This window comes from Sinocyclocheilus rhinocerous, unplaced genomic scaffold, assembly GCF_001515625.1.
Source record: "Sinocyclocheilus rhinocerous isolate Xijiao unplaced genomic scaffold, SAMN03320098_v1.1 scaffold1496, whole genome shotgun sequence".
In the NCBI taxonomy this organism is placed as follows: domain Eukaryota; kingdom Metazoa; phylum Chordata; class Actinopteri; order Cypriniformes; family Cyprinidae; genus Sinocyclocheilus; species Sinocyclocheilus rhinocerous.
This window is the reverse complement of record NW_015644664.1, coordinates 470,676-491,378: the sequence shown is the minus strand read 5'-3', so window position 1 is coordinate 491,378 and position 20,703 is coordinate 470,676. Positions and strand designations below refer to the sequence as shown.

Here is a 20,703-nt window from a genome sequence, read left to right as displayed (position 1 = left end):
TGCCTTGGAACTCTCCCATGGATGCCGTTTTTGCCCAGTCTCTTTCTTATTGTTGAATCATGAACACTGACCTTAATTGAGGCAAGTGAGGCCTGCAGTTCTTTAGATGTTGTTCTGGGTTCTTTTATGACCTCCTGGACGAGTCATCGTTGCGCTCTTGGAGAGATAAGAAAGAGACTGGGCAAAAACGGCATCCATGGGAGAGCCAGGTAGGTTTGGACAGCTTTTTTCCCTTAATAAATGAAATCATCATTTAAAAACTGCATTTTGTATTTGCTTGCATTATCTTTGTGTAATATTAAAATTAGTTTGATGATCTGAATCTTTTAAGTGTGACAAAAATACAAAAAAATAAAAAAACCAGGAAGGGGGCAAAAACCTTTTCACGGCACTGTATAAATGTATATACATGTAAATATTAAAATATATATATACGCTATGTGTGTGTATTTATATATACATAATAAATATACACAGTACACATACATATATTATGTAAACAATCCAAAACAATTTTGGATGCGATTAATAGTTTGACAGCACTAAATATTTCACAGTATTACTGTTTTTACTGCATTTTCAATCAAATAAATGCAGCCTTGGTGCATTAAGAGACTATCAAAAACATTTAAAAAATGTTTTTATTAGCCTTAGAAAATGAACCTTGTTATTGGTTAGCTACAGTACTTCTATAATGTGACATGTCCATGATAATCAACAATAAAACAACAACAACAAAAATAGTCATTTCAGAGGCAGAGAAATGTATTACAGAAATGTATTACATTTTGATTAACGATTACAAAAACTGTTTCCTTTAGAATAACGCACCAGTGAATCAGTAAGAAATTAGACCAGAAATGTCTATTATGAAAGCAAATAGGGCCAATTTTGATTTCCTGCAGACCTTCGGGTCAAATCAAGTTCAAGTGTAATCCGTAGGTCACAAACTAATAGCCATCATTCATATACATGAAGCAAATGAGTACAACAGCGTGTTTGAGGCTGAATGAGTGTACGAAGATGCATGCGAAGAGAGAATGTGTGTGTGTGAAGCCATGTCTGTTTGATTATGCAGCTCTAGCTGTGAAACAGCATATGAAGGACTCATACTCGACAGAACAGCGCGCTATATTGCAACAGCCACTCTGTAATGATAGAGATATTGAGGGCTGTAATTGTTATTATTGCCAAACCCAAATTGAAACTCATAACCTGCCTGACTCCAGCTATCAGTTGTCATTAAGTAAGAAAACAGACGTCTCAGCGGTGTGGCCTCGGTGCCGCGAGCTGTCTGTTGACACACAAAGTAATTGAAAAGGGAGTCGAGCTGTTTGAGCGCACTCAAAAGGAGAAGAAATGAGCACTTGATCAGAGCGTTTTTATGTCTATAGAGATGATTTGATTTCACGTAACGTCTGTTTTATAGCCCACCAAGCCATTAATTTGCATGGAGGCGAGTCAAAATGTGACATTTTTATTTAGGCGCTTTCGCCGTGTTTGGAGAACAATTGGCTAGTGTTTTTTTGTGCTGTCAGTTTAGGTGGCATGTCGTCTCATTATATCAGGCCTTACAGAGATGCTTAGGAGGTGCTCAAGCACACACACACACACTCAGAGTACAATGACAGTGTTGCCGAAGGTCAATGCTGAGTTCTTTTGCTGTGGATTAATACCAGCAGGTGAGTGGGATGTTTATTTCACACAAGGCATTATGGGATTTTATAGCATAGAACAAGTTGTAGTATCTCCACACCAGGGTTATTTATCATAGTCGATTTAGATAAATGCATCTGCTAAATGAATAAATGTAAATGTAAATGCAATAGGGTAACATTATTTAAGATGAACTAACAATGAAAAATACTTCTAAAGCATTTATTAATCTTAGTTAATGTCAGTTTCGATATTTACTAATGCATTATTAAAATCAAAAGTCCTGAGTTAACATGAACTAAAAATGAACAGGTGTATTTTTATTAACTAACATATACAAAGTATTATAAATACTGTAACAAATGTATTGCTCATTATAAGCTAATGTTAGTTAAAATGCATTAACTAATGTTAAAGGGGTCATATGATGCGATTTCAATTTTTCCTTTCTCTTTGGAGTGTTACAAGCTCTTGGTGCATAAAGAAGATCTGTAAAGTTGCAAAGACTAAAGTCTCAAATCCAAAGAGATATTCTTTATAAAAGTTAAGAGTCAACCACACCCTCCTAAAACGGCTCGTTCTAACACGCCCACACATTTCTACCTCACTATGTGGGAAGATTTACATAACGCCGCCCAAATGTTCACGCAAAAAAAGAAGGCGTAACTTTTATTCTCGATGTAGTTTTGTTGTTTCCGCCGCCATGTCGTAAAGACGCTGTGTGCTTCGTTGTGAAAGCGAAACTACTTTGTTTGACCTTCCAAAAGAGGATGATATCCGCTTCGTCATGCCTGGAGCTGATCAGTGCTGGTTTAAAGAATTTGCCACTGACGATTCAAACGCGAGTTTTGAGCAATGTTGCGTAGCGCTTGTTGTTTGTCATTTCTCCGATCACAAATGCAGACATGGTTTTATGTTTACGCGGCATGACGCAACACGTAAAAAGACAGTATAAGTCATTATAATCTGTAATTATGTCCCCACTGGATGCAACAAATGCCTCGTTTGTAATGGGTTTTAATGTTTTTGTCTCGTCGCTCCGGCCGGACAGGGCATCACAGTATGGTAAGAGGTGTAACATTTCCGTCACATGCTTGAGGTATTCGGCCAATCATAATGCACTGGATAGCTGGCCAATCACAGCACACCTCGCTTTTTCAGACCGATGAGCTTTGTAAAAATCGACGCGTTTCAGAAAGGCGGGGCATAGAGGAGAAACAATAATGTACAGTATGTGGAAAACAATGTGTTTTTTGAACCTTAAATCGCATAAACGCATTTCATTACACCAAATACACAAAATAATGTTCTTTTTAGCAACATCATATATCCCCTTTAACTAATGGGACCAAAGTGTTTCCATTAAAACTGACTAAAACTGTAAAATTAAAACTAAAACGATAAAACCATAAACATACATTTATTTTATTACAGCATGTTTAACTCATTTATTTAATTCAAGGTACTAAAATAACTAATAATAATAATATATATATATACACTCACTGGCCACTTTATTAGGTACAGCTTGCTAGTACCGGGTTGGACCCCCTTTTGCCTTCAAAACTGCCTTAATTATTCGTGGCATAGATTCAACAAGGTGTTGGAAACATTCCTCAGAGATTTTGGTCCATGTTGACATGATAGCATCACGCAGTTGCTGCAGATTTGTCGGCTGCACATCCATGATGCGAATCTCCCGTTCCACCACATCCCAAATATATATATATATATATATATATATATATATATATAAGAAAAATTCTAAATAAGTGAAAATAAAAGAGAAAATATCAAATCTATTTCACAATAATAACAAAAATATCATAGTATACTGCTCAATACTTATTTTTTTTTATATAATGCCTTTGAGGATCCTCTACTTTAAAAAATAAAGATGTAAAAATAAAAAATAGACATTACAAAAAATAAATAAATAAATACAAAATACAAAAAAATAGCCTGTGCGATCACCCATATTTACAATATTTATAGTATTCTTTGCCCTAGGAATTTGAGAAACTGAAGGCCTTTCACTGCATATTGGGCATATTACTGACTATTACCTACATAGGCAACATTGTAACAAAGATAGAACCTCATAACTGAGCAATTTGTAATGTTTTCCATAGGCAACAACTCACAAATAGCACTTGGATGGCATGATTTGATTCCAATACAGTTTGACATCACCATGTTGCTAAGCTAACAATCAGCTATATATAATACATCCATGTGTACTTATATTAATATAAATGATTATTAATTTAATACAAATTGTAATTTTAAAGCAATAAAGTGAGGGATAAATGCCTGTTGTGATGTTTAATATCACAATAAAGGTAATTATTTTTATAATTGTTATCTTGAACACCAGAGTTATAAATACTATTATAATTTTTGTTCATATTTTGAATAACATTTTATTTTATATGTTCTGTTTGCACTTTAATTTGAAAGTTTTAGAATTTTGTCCTTTTGTCACTAAAGCAGCTGACTGGATTCTGAAACAGCCAATAATAGTTTAGCATAGCAGTCATATTCAGTCAGTGTGTTTGATTGTAGCCCCCCACCTGCCTGTGGTAACAGCATTAAGACCCCGTTTGAGTGTGAAATCACTCGCTGTAAGAGTTTTTGGCATTTATTATGTTTTATCACACGAGTCTTTCTCTGATATCAATTCCCAAGCTTTAGGCGCAGTCTAAAAGGAAGCGATATGCCATCAAAACGGGCTGCTAAAAATGAGCTAGCTTTGAAAAACAGTTAATATGTAAAGTTATGGAAGTTATAAAAGTGATAAAAAGGTTATTTGAGCTTTCAATATTTTGCTCCACTTTCGTCTTTTATATCAGAGATTCATCATTTTCAAATTAAGAGACACCTTGTGTGTGAAAAGCACACCGTTAGCGTCTGCGGTCTGACAGTAGTTGAGACGCACATGCTTGAAAGTGATTTAGCGAGCGCTCAGGTGATATTTCTCAAATATATAGTTAATATGACTGGATTTTTTTAAATGAAACAGTACTCTGCTTGTTAAATGTTAGTCGCACTGCTCATTTTTGGCAAGTTAAACTTTTATATCAAAAGAAAATAAGCTTTGTGGATTAGTCGCAGCATAGGTGTGTCACGATTTCTATAAAAATACGAAGCAGCACAACTTTTTTCCACATTGATGATAAGAAATGCAACAAATCAGTATATTAGAATGATTTCTGAAGGATCACGTGACACTGAAGACTGGAGTAATGATGCTGAAAATTCAGTTTTGCTTCACAGGAATAAATTACATTTTAAAATACATTAAAGTAGAAAACAGTTATTTTAAATTGTAATAATATTTCACAATATTACAGTTTTTGCTGTATTTTAAATAAAATAAATGCTAGATTGGTGAGCATAAGGCACTTTTTTTCAAAAACATTAACACGTAGAAATAAAATCTGAGACAGCTAGTGAAAATACCTATTTGCATATTTATTATTTAATGCAATATTTCCACAATAAATTATATTATCAGCATAGCAATTTGAGGACAAACAGTTTAATTGAAAAAAAAAAAATCATCACAGAAATTAATTACCTTTTAAAATATATTACAATAAAAAAAGTTTAAAAAAATTGTAATAACATTTCACAATATTACAATATTTTTGCTGTATTTTTAAACAAATAAATGCAGTTTTTATTCAATTTAAGGAAAATGTTAAATTGAAAACTTTCTATTTTTATCATTATTATTTTAAGAATTCTTATTATTTTTATCAAAATGTTTAAAATAAAACTTTTTTATGCAAGAACCCCCTTGACTAACATTATAATTGGACCTCAGACCAATACTTAAGTTTAATATTTAGGGCCAAGAGTATAGTAAGAGCAACAATAGTGATGCTTGCCAAAATCAAAGCTTTGTGCTGCCTGTAGCAGACGTGACGGGTCGGGGAGGGGCCCTTACCCTAGCCTGGGAGCCCGAGCCAAGTGGCGGCTCTTAAGGTGAGGGGACGAGGTGCCGGAGAAGTAATTTAATCGCAGGCTCTACCCAATTCCCCGGGCGGGTGAGTTTAAGAAAGGTCACGGCAGGAAAGAGCCTGAGCCACCCCTTCCCAATCACGGAGCTGTGCGTGAGGTGACAGTCATTTAGCGGCACCTCATCTGAGGGGAAGGAAGTCACAGATGCTTGATAAGGGTGTAAAAAATGATTTGCCAGGACCTGTTAGAAACCACTGCACACAGACCAGAGTCCCACATAACCAACCACACCAGACTTCAACATACAGCCACTCTCTATCTATCTATCATCTATCTATCTATCCTTCTATGAAATTTCTGATATATCTATCCATCTAAACGTCTATGAAATTTTTGATATATCTATCCATCTAAACGTCTGTCCATCCACCTATCTATCTAGCTATCTATCTATCTATGATTTTTTTATCTATCTATCCGTCTATCAATCTATCTGTCTATTTAAGAACGTTTCGGTCTTTCTATCCATCTGTATGTCTATCTATCCATCCACCTATTATCCATCCATCTATTTATCTATCTATCTATCTATGATTTTTTTATCCATCTATCCGTCTATCAATCTATCTGTCTGTTTAAGAACTTTTCGGTCTTTCTATCCATCTGTATGTCTATCTATCCATCCACCTATTATCCATCTGTCTATCTATCTATCTATCTATCTATCTATCTATCAAATTCGATCTATCCATCCACCTATTATCTATCTTCTGTCTATGAAATTTTTTAGCTATCCATCCATCTATCGATCTATGAATTTTCAAGCTATCTATCCATCTGTAGGTCTATCCATCTACCTATTATCAATCAATCAATCAATCAATCATCTGTGAAATTTTTGATCTACCTATCTGTCTATTTAAGAATCTGTCTGTCTGTCTGTCTATCTATCTATCTATTGTATTTCCTGAAGCTTACAGTATATGCGCTCATTTCCATCGACACTCTTGTTCCCTTCCTGTTTAAGCAGTTCACTCTTTCTCCATCTGTCCATCTCAATATACTTTCTTTTTTCATCTCTCCTGCTCTCAGTCCATCCCTACATCTACTCTTCCCTCCCTCGTTTCTTCTCCTCCTCTCTCTCTCTCTCCCTCCCTCCTTCCTGCCCCGGGGCCACGTGACGGCCCTGCATGATTATTGGCGCAATCACTCATGTAACAGCCTGCCCAGCTTTCGGTGGGGCCTCCTGTATTTGTCACTGTCACTTCCCCAAGTGCTCCGCCATTGTCTTGGAAATTGTATGTGTAAGGCAAGAGATGCCTGTGACCCACTTCGACAAGGGAGCCGGTGACGTGAGGGCGCTCATCGCCGCGGAGGGGAAGAAAAAGCAAAAAAAAAAACTGAAAGGGAGGAAAAAAACAGCAGTTTGATGTGTCCTATTATGTGTCCCAGCTAGAGCCATAAATAATTGTGACAAGTTTTTTGTTGCGCGTGAAAGTCCTTGACTCTGCCTCCTGTTCCAGCGCCTCCTCTCTGGCGCAGAGATGCTGCCAAACTCCCCCCACCCGCTCCCAGATGATAGATGGCACGGCGAAGCAAATGACAACGGGATAGATTTTTAGTTTGTGCTTTGGAAGGGATCAGTAATGGTGCTTTGCTGTACAAAGCAATAAATGGGAAGGACGAGTGAGGGAGAGGCAGAACGAGAGGAATAGGAGATGGAGGGGGGTAAAGATTCATTGCTGCAGTCTGAGAGGGTTGGAAATGATAATCACTGACATGTGAATTACTAAATACGGACTTTTGGGCATTTTAGCAAAGTTTTTGTACTGGACTGGACAGCGAAGGATGAATTAGCAATTTTTCTTTGGCAGGAAACACCCAAGGAAGTGGAGATGTTGCCTGCCATGCCAGTTTTCCTGTGCAGATCATTAGAACGTGTTTCTGTCGAAGCCGCGGCTTAGCGGACAGCGCATGTGCTTTAAACATTGAGCCATGGGGCTCATGTGGGCGATGCATGTTTGAATCTGTAACATTTCCCGGCCTCTTTCTGTACTGTATCTATTTTTTTTTTCTTAAACAAAACAAAAATATATTTTTATAAATAAATTCCATTTATTTGAAAAACAATAAATTATATCTGTTACGCTGAATGACGATAGGACATTATTTCCCCATATTTTGACATTTTATTTTCACAAAAATTATGTGAAACAAACATTAGACACTTTACTTCCATTTAATATGCTTTCTATGTATATAATTACACATATATGCATGCATGTATGTGTGTGTGTGTTTAGTTATGGCATCTACCAAGAGGCTAACTAGGCCATGCTAACTAGCCAAATTTTGACTTCTTGGTTTATATTTGGCCCATGATATTTCTCAATTCCTTTTACTCTATTGTTTCTTGTCCTCTTTCTCTACTCTTTCTATACATGACCAAGAGAAACTTCAGTGGAAGCATTTGCTTGCACACCATGTATCAATTTGAAACATGCTCACCTCACCAGTTTGTTCCACAGCACTTGCTCGTCTTCGCTGCCGGTGACATTATGTGGAAAAATCAAAGCGAAGTAAGCCTGCATATTCATCAAGATAATTACAATACACATACATATGCGTTGAACTTTACATAATGAAAATGGACAGGAGTGAAAGCGGCCCCCGCACTCATTACAAATGGATGTGACTTTTACCTGGTTAGTACTCTGGTAATGAAGTGCCATCATCTTGTCCACAGCTGTGTGATGGATACGTGGGCCTGGTTAAAATACCCTCTGCAGATCCTCATCGCCAATTAGACGGCTGATAGATGGCATTATCAGTCACGTTAATGAGCATGGACTGACACGCGTGCCTGCTGTGGTCACCTGGCCTACGTGCCCCCGGTACCATGCCGCACAACATTTACCAGTTCCCATCCAGCTGGGCACGTTAAACATTGATAGCCCACGAATTTGATCCTGCTTCCATGAGGTCTAGTATAGAACATTCAGATCAACCCAAACTCTGATTTAAAGTGAAGTTACTTCCAAAGTATGCATCACTAGCACTTAAACAGAAATGGAAGCAGAAATATTCTATAAACCGATGAGCTTTGTAAAAATCTATGCGTTTCAGAAAGGCGGGGCATAGAGGAGAAACAATAATGTACAGTATGTGGAAAATAATGTGGTTTTTTAACCTTAAACCGCATAAACACATTTCATTACACCAAATACACAAAATAATGTTCTTTTTAGCAACATCATATGACCCATTTATTTAACAGATTTTGTTTCAGAACTTTTTTCTGGGGAAAAAAATCGATGCATTCAATTCAATTTATTTTTTCATTCATTGTCATTTCCACCCAAACAAACATTTTTGCCCCAAATAAAGTGAGACAGCGGTGTCAGTGAAGAGCTTGAGCTTAAATATAACACGTGTTGTGTCGAGAAAACGAAAAGAAATCAAGGTAAATATCACTTATGAACAGAATATTTTTATTGTGCATCATTTCCAAGCAAGCTTAAATTAAAGAATATATCCAAAAACCGTGAAAATATTTAATTGTGTACGTATCTATGAAACTGCTAACGTGAACTTAGCCAGGAAATTAGTCATAGCATGACAAATGAGTAGGGCAATTTTAATTAAAATACATATACAGTATATACATGAAATGGACATAGATTGTATACAAATGAATAAGTGAAAATGTGTTTTAAGCTTATTTTCTAGAAATTCACAGTGCCAAAAGTGATCGCGGTTGAAGAGACTCCGAACTATAGTCATACACTACGTTAAGGTAACCCCAAAACGCCACTGTACAACTATATCAGGATAATGTTTTCATGTTCGTGTTTTGATATGTATGTGTTTTGAATCGTTTACCTGCAGTTCGTTCACAATCAGCACGTGCAGCTTGAACCCGATGAAGAGCTTCAAACGATAAGATGCAGCTTCGACTCAGTGGATGACAGGTAAATAAATATCCACTTTATTAAGCACTTTTATTGTTCTCTGTGTTCTAAGGTATTCAATCAAAGTTTTTACCAAGAGAGAAACAGCGAGTGAACTGAATAATTAAGACAGAATCGCGAACCGATTCAGAATGTTTAGCTTGACCGATTCATTATAAAGAATCGGCTCAAAAGAATGATTCACTCGCGAATCGAACGTCGATGCTCCTGTTCTGATTCCCAAACAGCTGACAAGGTATTGGACACGATCTATTTAGCGTAAAGATTTTAGTCTATTATTATGTGTAAACTCAGTTTTACAGAATATTTAAACATAATATTTAAAATTTTTGTGTTTTAGTGTTCGTTGACTTGAACTAGCGCGCAATAGGCCTAGTTACAAAATTTTTTTTATTTCCGTTTCTGCTTTTTTCTTTTAACTCTTGTTGCCATATTTATGAGTTATGGTTATGTTATGAGTATGTTTAGTATAGGAAATTATGATCCGCACTCACGAGAACAATCTTCTTTTTGTTCTTCTTATGTTATGAGTATGACCATTAAAAACGGTCCTTAGGTGACTTCGCGCTTATAAATATTAAAAATATTTATACAAATATTAAAATATTATATTTATGCTGTAAATCACAATTTTTATATTCAGTGTTATTGCCTATGTAGTTTTCAACAGCAAAAGTAAATTTTCATGACTAGATCAGAATCACGTGATGGAAATATTGCATTTAAATTGATTACATGACTTGCACTTGAGGGGCCGAAATCAATCAAATTTAGTGCAATGAACAACACAGGCCGTGACGGTTTCCTGATTTGAAATATTTTTACTTGATAATAGCATCTGTTGGCTTATTAACATGAGTGGATCTCTCAATAAGAACACGTTATATCTGGCTCTCCAAGAGGTTAGCAGAGTTACAGAGAATAATCTAAACCATCAAAGACGATAACAAAAGTTCTAGAGATGCATGCAAACAAAACCACACACAGACTCTCCTTCGTGTCAACGCACAAATGACCCATTTTTCATTTTTTATCAACACTATAGCAGCGATAATCCTCGGAGCACAATGAAATGTGAAATCTCTGTTGTGTTTTCTATAACTGGCATTCCTTGTGCAAACCCAGCAACACCCTGAATCTCTCGGTGGACATCCTAATTAAAAAAACTCACACGAGCATTACAGCCAAGGTTGTGATTTATGATATCGCCTCAGATAGTTAAAGCCGACTTCCGTAAAAATCCATCACGTACATCACCGGACATTACCGCCCTAATTAAACACCCAAATGCCTGCAGATATCATAAAATTAGAAGAACACACACACACACACACACACACACACACACACACACACTCGCCCTTAATAATGCACCGCATCTGTGATATTACAGAAGAGGACAGTATTGGAGACATAAAAAAAAATCTCTCCACAAATGTGAGCGTAATTTGTCTATTTTAGGCCAAATGTTTCTTGCGATGTGAAACTGATTAATTATTTGAAATATACTGATTGCAACGAGCTGAGAATCTGGCATTAAAATAATGACTCCTGAGCCTCTTCTGAGTTTGTACATTTAGCATCGCACAACCATTAGGAATAATCTGTCCAATTAAAGGTTGTGTAATTAATTAAGTGCACATTCTGTGAAAAGGCAAGAAGGGAGAATTTATCAAACTGCTGAAATATGACCTATCTTGTCCAAAAGACAAATATGTTTAAACAAAAGATGAAAATTGATGACAACATTATTTGTAACAAAATGCTCACTGTGCAACTATGATGCATTTGTCCTCAGATTGCGCTTCTTAGCATTGTCCTTACAGAATTCGTGATGTATTACCCCAGGCAGCGTGGCAATAACTTTAGATGAAAGGCCTGCCTGTCTGGGGACTGTGTTTTCGTAATGCGTATCCCGCTTGATATCTCGACCGTAACGGCGTGCGCGAGGCTCGCAACCGGCGGTGGCAGCTGCGGAAGCGTGACATATGGCTGTTTTTCAACATAAACATGATCTTTGTGGGTTTATCTGGTGCACGACGCCACAATAATCTCCCACGTCAAGCACTTTGGACAGATTCGCTCAAGTTCCAGAGCCATCAAAGGATTTTCCAAGCTTGGCAGGCGCGTCTCCTCTCCGAACGAGGCCCCTGGTGCAAACCTTCCCTCCGTTCGCCACGAAACCACAGACAAATAACTGTGTGTGGGCTTGGCCGTGGTTATCCGGGCACATGGGTGTGCGGAGGTGTGTGTTGATGGAATTGCGGGCATGGGGCGAGCGTGTGTGGGCGTGTTGGCATGCATGTGCAATCCACAGCGTACATGCATCGTATTAGACAAATCGAGTCACCTCTATTTACAAAGTGCTTATAAAGTGTTTCAAACAGTATGGGAAAATAATATAATTCATGGTGCAAACTTCTTCAAATATGAGACAACAGTGCCATTATTCAGCTCAAATCAGTTTAGATCATTATAAACTTAAAAACTAAAACCTTACATTTTACCTGTAATCAAATTGCCCGCACAAGTCATTTCAACCTAAAACTTCAAAAATTCAACTTCAAAAATGTTTGAATCTTGTGTGAAGTTCAAATTGGTTAAATAATTTAAGTAATGGAAAAACATATGTTGACTTATTGTTCACATCATTTCTTAAAGTATTTTTACTGTCGAAAGAAAAGTCCAACTTCCATTTAAAACTTTTTTGAAGTTGCAAATAAAACAAAGATTGTTGAAGAGCATTTTGCAAGAAAATCCTATTTGTTTCTGCTTCGAAATTTCATGTTTTATTTCAAAATTTCAATGTATCTTTGTCATTAATTGTGAAATTGTTTCTACATCAGTTTTATTTCAGTGTATTTTAAAGATTCATTCAACTATCGAATGTAGAAAAAGTTGACATTACATAATATATTAAATTAAGTTAATTAAATAATTTATTATTTATTAACTAATTTATTTTTGGTCAAAGCATGGGCTATTCTTGCATAAATATTTATTATTCTTAAATAATGTTTTAGCTCTGTGTAGTGTTTTTGTCACCACTGATAAGCTACCACTAAATATTGTAGAAACTTAATTTGCTGTAAAGTTGCTTTGCAATGATTTGTATCGTGAAAAGCGCCGTACAAATAAACTTGACTTGACTTGACTTAATACAATGCTTTGGTTTACAGAAGTAATTCTATATAACATTTTCTGCTCAACAAACTGATACACAAGTTAGACAAATACTAATGCTCGTATTCACTTGAAATGCAAGATAACTGAGCGTGGATCTACAAGTAAAAAACATGATTCATTGTTTTTTAGAAGCTACTTCCCTCAAGTTTTTTCATGTTTTCTCAACTTTTGATTTTTGACTGTGCATTTTTATTTATTTATTTATTCATTAATACCGGTACAAAACTGTCACTAGGGCAGTACCTTTTCAAAACATACTAATATGTACTTTTAATATACTAATGTGTGCCTTTAAGGTACTAATATGTACTATTTAGGGGTAAATAAAGTACAAAGGTGTACTTTTTAGCTTTTGTACCTTAGGTTACCACCCCAGTGGCAGCTTGTAACTTTTTTTCTGAAGTATATCAATCATGAAACAAGTTCAGTTCAGCTGTAAGCAGCTCTACAGAAAACAATAGAGTCATTATTCAGCTCACATTAGTCTTACGCCACATAAATGGGCCTGTATACATTTGCACAGCACATTTGATGCATTCGACTTCTTAATGCAGAAGCATTCACCCGCAGTCGTGTGATGCAGCCCTGTTTTGCTGCACGGTCTTTCCGTGCCAGTATCCCATATGGCGATGATAAGCACCATGGAGATTCTGGCCAGAGACGAATGCCACACCATTCCAACACAGGAACACATGTCGGTCACTGCTCCCAACAGGATATAGCTCCGAGGACATATTGCGCTAAGCCTTACTGTAAAAAAAGCACAGGAACCTCATAAATCAAGAGAACAATCCTGACGCGCCACCCACACATCTCACATTAAACAGACATTCCATTGTTCCAGCGCACATTTTTGACTGTTGACATATCCTCGTTCCGTACCGCATCGAACAATAAACTCGCATTATTAGTCTGCGGCGCGGTACGAACGCAGGGAAAACGCTGGCATCATTTTGCAGGATATTTTTGAGAAAGCATATTTACACCCAGGCATCATGCTAAAATGAAGAGCAAAACAGACAGACTGAACAGCTCATATATCAAGTGAAACCTTGAGGGTCAGTCGTCATGGGACGTTGTGTAATTTTCTTGGATGTTGCAGGGAATGTAAAAGTGGCAAATTTTTTTGCCTAAAGAGTTTGTGTCGTTTTGCAAGGCAAATGTGGAGTTTGATAGATTTTACTTTGACTGATGGACAGTTTAAAACATGATATATTAGCATATGTGAGGAATGAATGTAATCAGCATATTAAAGGAATAATTAGCCAAAAATCTAAATTATGTCATTATTACTTGGCCTCCTGTCATTCCAAACCCATATTCTTTGGGTGAACTATCCATTTAAAAGGGATATTTCACTCAAAAATGAACATTCTGTCATCATTTGTCGTTCCAATCTTCTAATGAACATAAAAAATATATATTTGAAGAATGTTGGTAACCAAAGAGTTGCGTTTCCCATTGACTTTCATTGTATTATTTGTCCATGCAATGAAAGTCAATGGTTACCAAAACTGCTTGGTTATCAACATAACTTCTTTTAAGATCCACAGAAGAAAATAAATTCGTACATGTTTGGACTGACATGAGGGTGAATAAATGATGACAGAATTTCCATTTTTGGCTGGATTATGCCTTTAAAATATGCATTTTCCCCATTAAAGGGATAGTTCCCCCCAAAAATGTTTATTTCTGGTTGAATGAGTTTCTTCTGTTGAATGCAAAAGAAGATATTTTGAAGAATGTTGGTAACCAAACTCTTGCTGGTAGCCATTGACTTCCATGGTATGGGAAAAAAAACACAATTGAAGTCAATGGCTACCGTCAATTGATTGGTTACTAACATTCTTCAAAATATCTTCTTTTGTGTCATAAATTCGTACATGTTTGGACTGACATGAGGGTGAATAAATGATGACAGAATTTCCATTTTTGGCTGGATTATGCCTTTAAAATATGCATTTTCCCCATTAAAGGGATAGTTCCCCCCAAAAATGTTTATTTCTGGTTGAATGAGTTTCTTCTGTTGAATGCAAAAGAAGATATTTTGAAGAATGTTGGTAACCAAACTCTTGCTGGTAGCCATTGACTTCCATGGTATGGGAAAAAAAACACAATTGAAGTCAATGGCTACCGTCAATTGATTGGTTACTAACATTCTTCAAAATATCTTCTTTTGTGCCCAACAGAAGAAAGACATTCATACAGGTTTGAAACGACTTGAGAGGGTGAGTAAATGATGACAGGAATTTTATTTTGGGGTAATTTATCCCTTTAAGCAATATGTTTGCGCACCATAAGCCAGACATTCATCAAAAATCAGAAAATAACAACAAACATCAACCTCGCCATCAGTTTCATCACTGACGTTGAGTGGATGTGCTGGTTAATGCTGGTTAACAAGCAGAGAATCAGATGTGTGGGCCAACCTGTTGTCATAATCTGTCAAAACGTGTCATGTCTTGTCACAGCTCGACATGAGCTGAATGATAGGCCACATCAAGGGAAGAGTTACTGCATTTAGAAAAGCTCCAGTCTGCCCTGAAATAACCACACCTGTAGACGTGCCGCTGCAACCCACCTACATTCAGCTGCCAAACTCTGAGGTAGTTGCAGTTACAAATGTAGGAAAAATGGTCCACGCAGACCTTTGTTTCCGTTTGAATTGGACGATGAGGCCTTTTAGAGATAGATGAGCAGAAGTCCATCGATCTCCCTAAACAGAAATGGGAATTGGAACATAACAACTTAAAACCTCTATTAAACAATCCCATTACCTTTTTATTCTGGCAGTACTTTTGAAAAACAACACCTAAAATAATAATAATTATATATATTGTGGTACTTTTGAAGAAAAACAATAAATTATTTTTGTAGTGCTTTTGAATAAAAACAATAATATTTTATTTATTTTTTCCTTTGATTCTTGTAGTGCTTTAAAAAAAAAACAGTATTTTATTTTATCTTATTTGATACTTTTATTTAATCTTATTTGATACTTGGTGTTTTAATTGTATTTTATTTTATTCTTGTATTTCTTTTGAAGAAAAATATTTTATTTTATTTTTGTAGTATATTTGAAGAAAAACAATAATATTTTATTTTATTTTTGATCTTCTTTGATTCTTGTAGTACTTCTGGAAAATAAAACAATAATATTTTTAATTTATTATTATCTTATTTGATTCCTGTAGTGCTTTTAATGAAAACCCATACTTTTTATTTTTATTTTATTGTATTGTATTGTATTGTTTTATTTTATTTATTTTATTTTTCTGTGTGTTCAGTAACACTGCAAATAATATTCAGTGCAATCAGTATTTTTTAATATTTTTTTCCAATGAAATAATACCCTTAAACAGCCTAAAAACAAGATAAATTTACTCAAGATGCGAAATCATACATGAATTAGACTAGTCTCATTCTATATTTGGCCTTGTCAAGAATGAAATTGAAAGTGATGAAAATAATTTGGTTCCAGTGTCTTCTACAGACAAAGTGTGTCATTTCTGCACCACTAGCGCCACTAAAAGAATTAGCAAAACAATGACTATTTACAAACAGGTTTCCTGGACACACCCCTCCCCCATCTGCAATTGGTTGGTTAAACAGATGGCCTCGCTCCAAACTCATGCCATTGGTTGAGTCAGTGTCAAGCAGCCGTCAATGTTTTGATTGTGCCGCTTTTCAGGAAAATCAGCCTACGAATGTCTAACTTATAACTGACTCAACATATTAAACTGGGATAAGAGAAAATGTTTTAACATTAAAAAAAAATGACACACTTTTTCACTCAAATGAGGATTTCCAGCTCTAACCCCAAAAGTGCCATCAGGTGCCATGCATGACGGCTTCCTGTCCGGAGAGAGAGGAAAAAGTGGTCGCAGAGAGGGAGTTAGTGAAAGAAATAGAGATGAGAGAAAGAAAGAAAGAGGAAGAAAGACACTGAAAGAAAGAGCGGCTGTGGCTGACGAGTGAAATGCAGAGAGAGGGAGGCATAAATCCTGTGTCCTATATAAAAAGAAATACTATCCATGTCAAGGAAAGGTGGGATGCCCTAAAATGAATGATAACAGACTCATTAAAAATAACGGCCGCCTAAATGATAAATGACCTGCCTCCCGAGAAGAGCAGCACAAGGCGGCCTCTACAAATTAAGACCGCAGCGCTGTTAAAGGTGTTATTTTCACAGTACTTCCAGCACCAAAATATCAAGCAGCCACACCATTATTTGCTCTTTATTACTGCCCAGCGACGGGACCTTTGGAGATTTAAGGCGAGCCTGTACATTATCAGCCTCTGTTGTTTTGTTAATTATCCTGATTCGTGATTTATGACACGGTACGGCTTAATTAAAAAGTGAAATTGCATCAAATTGTAGGGGTTTTATAGGGACTGGGGCCGGGGCAAGCATGTGCAAGTGATGCTTTTATGTAAAGGAGTATTCAGTGCATTGTAGGAGAGAATCATCAGAGATTTAGGTTGACTATGCTATGTATCATAGTAAAAAGTATATGGAAAGAAGATAATTCAAGTCAGAGTTATTTTGGTATGAGATCTGATTATATTTTTGGTAATATTTTGAATATTCTGAATTTTATTTTCAATTTAACTTTATTTTATTTAAAGTTTTAGTAATTTTGTTTGTCATTTGGTAATTTTTAGTATATAGTTTTTATAATTTTTTATTTTAGTTTGAGTTATTTTAGAATTTAGAAATGTTGCCTTGGCAACTAGCTGAAATAAGTTTTTTTTAAATATTTTATTTAATTTAAGTTAACATTTATTTTATTTCAAGTAATGAAAAAATTTAATGTTTTAATTTCAGTTTCAGGGTACGTTTACATGACAATGGTGCACTAAAAACGGAAAAGTTTTTCCTTTGCACTTTTTGCGTACAACCAGTGCCGATCCTAGACTTCTGGGGGCCCTACTCAAAACTGTGTTATGAACGAATGAATGAAACGCATTTGTCCGTGTTTCACTCCGTCTCGAATCGCGCTCGTGGAAAGCGCTTGAGAAACAGTGTCTCTTCCGCGGCTCGGTACGCTTTCAACTCGTTTTTTTAGTCTCGAGCAAGACTACGACATTTACATTACATGATTTGACCGATTTTTACGTAGAAAGGGTGACAGCGCACCACATTAAAATAAATGATCATTCATGTTTTCATAACCTCTGGTCAAATTCAAAAACGAAACTAAAATTAAATCATCTTTGAGAGAAAGGGCGCCCCCTGGTGTTTCGGAGGGCCCTACGCAGCTTGCGTATTTTGCGTATAGGGAGGATCGGCTCTGCGTAAAACATTCCAACACATGGATCTGCCAAAAAGACTAAAAATGCTGTACTATGCATTCCAGGTCAGTAGCTGGCAATGTCAATATGTAAAGAAACACTAAACACCTGCACACATACCTATAAACTGAACACAAAATATAGTGCATGACGTCACCGTTTTCGCACGTTTTTTTTTTTTTTTGTAGTTTACACAGAGACGATAATGGTATTGGTTTCAAAAGATTGCACTTTGAAACGTGTTTTTAAATGTTTGCTTTTTCAGGCCCCCAAAACGCCATTGTTTTGTAAATGAACGGCCAAAACGCATAAAAAGTTTTCCGTTTTTAGTTGAAAATGGCGTCATGTAAACACCCTCTTAGTTACCTATAATAACCCCGTACAGCATACGATGTGAAAAGTGTTAAATTGTTAATTTACCCACAAAAGTAATTAATTTATTCATCTTTATGTGGTTCAAAACTCGTTTGATTTTCTCAAAAAAAGACTAAAACACAATAAAAGTAGTTCATATGAATCGTGTATGACTTTCCAAGTGTTCTGAAGTCATATGATAGCTTTGTGTGAGGAAATGACCAAGATGTGCTTGGTATGTCAAACCTGGCATGCTGAGTAAATGGGATTTGGAAGAGGGGAGTATTTTTAGTGAGTAACATCTTTTTGGATATTTTGGATTTTTCTCATTCTAAACTGGTACAGCTTCAAAACACTACAAATATACACATTTATACACATACGTTACACACATAAAAATAAAGGTTCTTTATTGGCATCGATGGTTCCATGAAGAATATTTTAACATCTATGGAACCTTTTTATTTCACAAAAGTTCTTTATAATGGAAAAAGGTTCTTTAGATTATTAAGATGTTCTTTAGAATGTTCACTGAAAGTTTCTGTTGTTCTGCTGTTCCCTTTTGCAACCTTTATTTTTTAGAGTGTTGACTTGGAATGTGCTTCAAAATGTCTCCTGATAGATTATTTAGACAAATATACAGATCACATCAAATTTTTATTCATCAAAATACATTTCTGCTTTTAAAACTTCTCATACCCCTGACATCTAACTTTCACTGTAAGTGCATTACTGTGAACTTGTTTTCTGTCCGTTTTTATATAAACTGAGGGATGAGTCGAAATGGTTTGCTTTTGTAATCGACAGCATACCACAGACATGGTGATAATGTAGAGCTTAAGTTGTATTTAAAATAAAATGAGCCTTTATAAATCTGCAGGTTTTTCAAGATTCCTCTTTTGCCGTTTCTAGAACACTATAGCCGTAAACATGTCCCCGAAAAATCCCATAATTCATTAGTGATGATTTGATCGCTCATGTAAGTAATTAAGTTAATACTTGATGATGACTGTGACACACCCACAGTCAGAAGAAGAGCATCTCAAATCCACCCGTTCATGCCAATTTGGTGTTTCATAAAAGAAAATGAGTCACGGTGTCTGATTCTCACAGTTGCTTTTGAATCGACAAAATTAAAAATTAATTCACCTTTGATTTCATGTCACGTCATGACCTTAAATGCAGAAAATAATTTACTTAAATCATTCTTTTGTTATTGTTTTCCAGTAAAAATATCCTTAAAACAAGAAATATTTATTTTTCGATGCAAAATTTGATAAGATGATAAAGAAATGATATTCCATGTATATAAATATCCAATCTAAAAATCTATTTTCTAAAACAAATTGTATGAAATATACTTTATATCTTACCATAATAAGTTAAAGTTTGAAGCATACTGTAAATGTTTTAAGTTTTGAAAGGGCAACTTCCAATTTCCACTTCCATTTGATTGTCTCTTTACTTAAAACAGACATTAAAATACATTATTAAATTTAAATTGTGTGTGTGTGTGTGTGTGTGTGTGTATTCTAAATATAGACAAAGTATAATTTATCAAATACTATTTTAACTGATATAAAGCTGATACAACTGAGAAAGATATAAAGATTATATTCAATGTATACAAATATCTAATCTAAAATCTAATCACCTTATGTGATTATATAATGATTTTTTCTTACCTACCAAGTAAAAATTTTAAACATAAATATTGACCGAATTTAATATGATTTAAATGCACAATTTGCAAGTCAGTTTGAAAAAAGAAACTTGATTCCATACATATTCTCAAATAAAATAAAACAAAAAACAAAACAAAATTAAATTAAATAAAAATAAATAAATCTTGTTTTAAGGAGTTGTGAATTATTTTAAGGTAATTTTTAGTGGAAACCAAGGCAAATATATATATGTATACAAATTATTACTAAAATATCTGTAGGATATATATTTTTATACATTTATTTGTTTTGTGTTTCTTAACTTTTTATGACAACTTGCCCCACTATAGTCAACATGTGTTTCAATGAACAGTGTATATATATTTTTTTTATCTGTATATATGTACACACATATATATATATATATATATATATTTTTTTTTTTTTAAATCTAAATATAGATATAAAATATAATTGATACAATTATAATGAACCACTAATATAACTGACAAAATATAAATTATGATTCATAAAAATATTATTATTTGAAAATATGTACTTTCTATTAAAAAGTACTGAATGTAATTTGATGCTGTTTTCAACTGACCTCA

At 35.1% G+C, this 20,703-nt stretch overlaps 1 long non-coding RNA gene across 2 annotated transcripts in view; it reads left to right on the top strand.

The window, feature by feature from the left end:
- The window catches only part of LOC107758792 (uncharacterized), a 79,369-nt gene that overhangs the window by 57,297 nt on the left and 1,369 nt on the right, over positions 1–20,703 (top strand). Inside the window, exon 3 of one of the 2 annotated variants that reach the window (XR_001642058.1) lies at positions 9,511–9,572. The exons of the other annotated variant lie outside the window; for it this stretch is intronic. This is a non-coding gene — a long non-coding RNA (uncharacterized LOC107758792). Of the gene's footprint in view, positions 1–9,510; positions 9,573–20,703 lie in introns of those variants that run through there. 2 annotated transcript variants of the gene reach the window in all.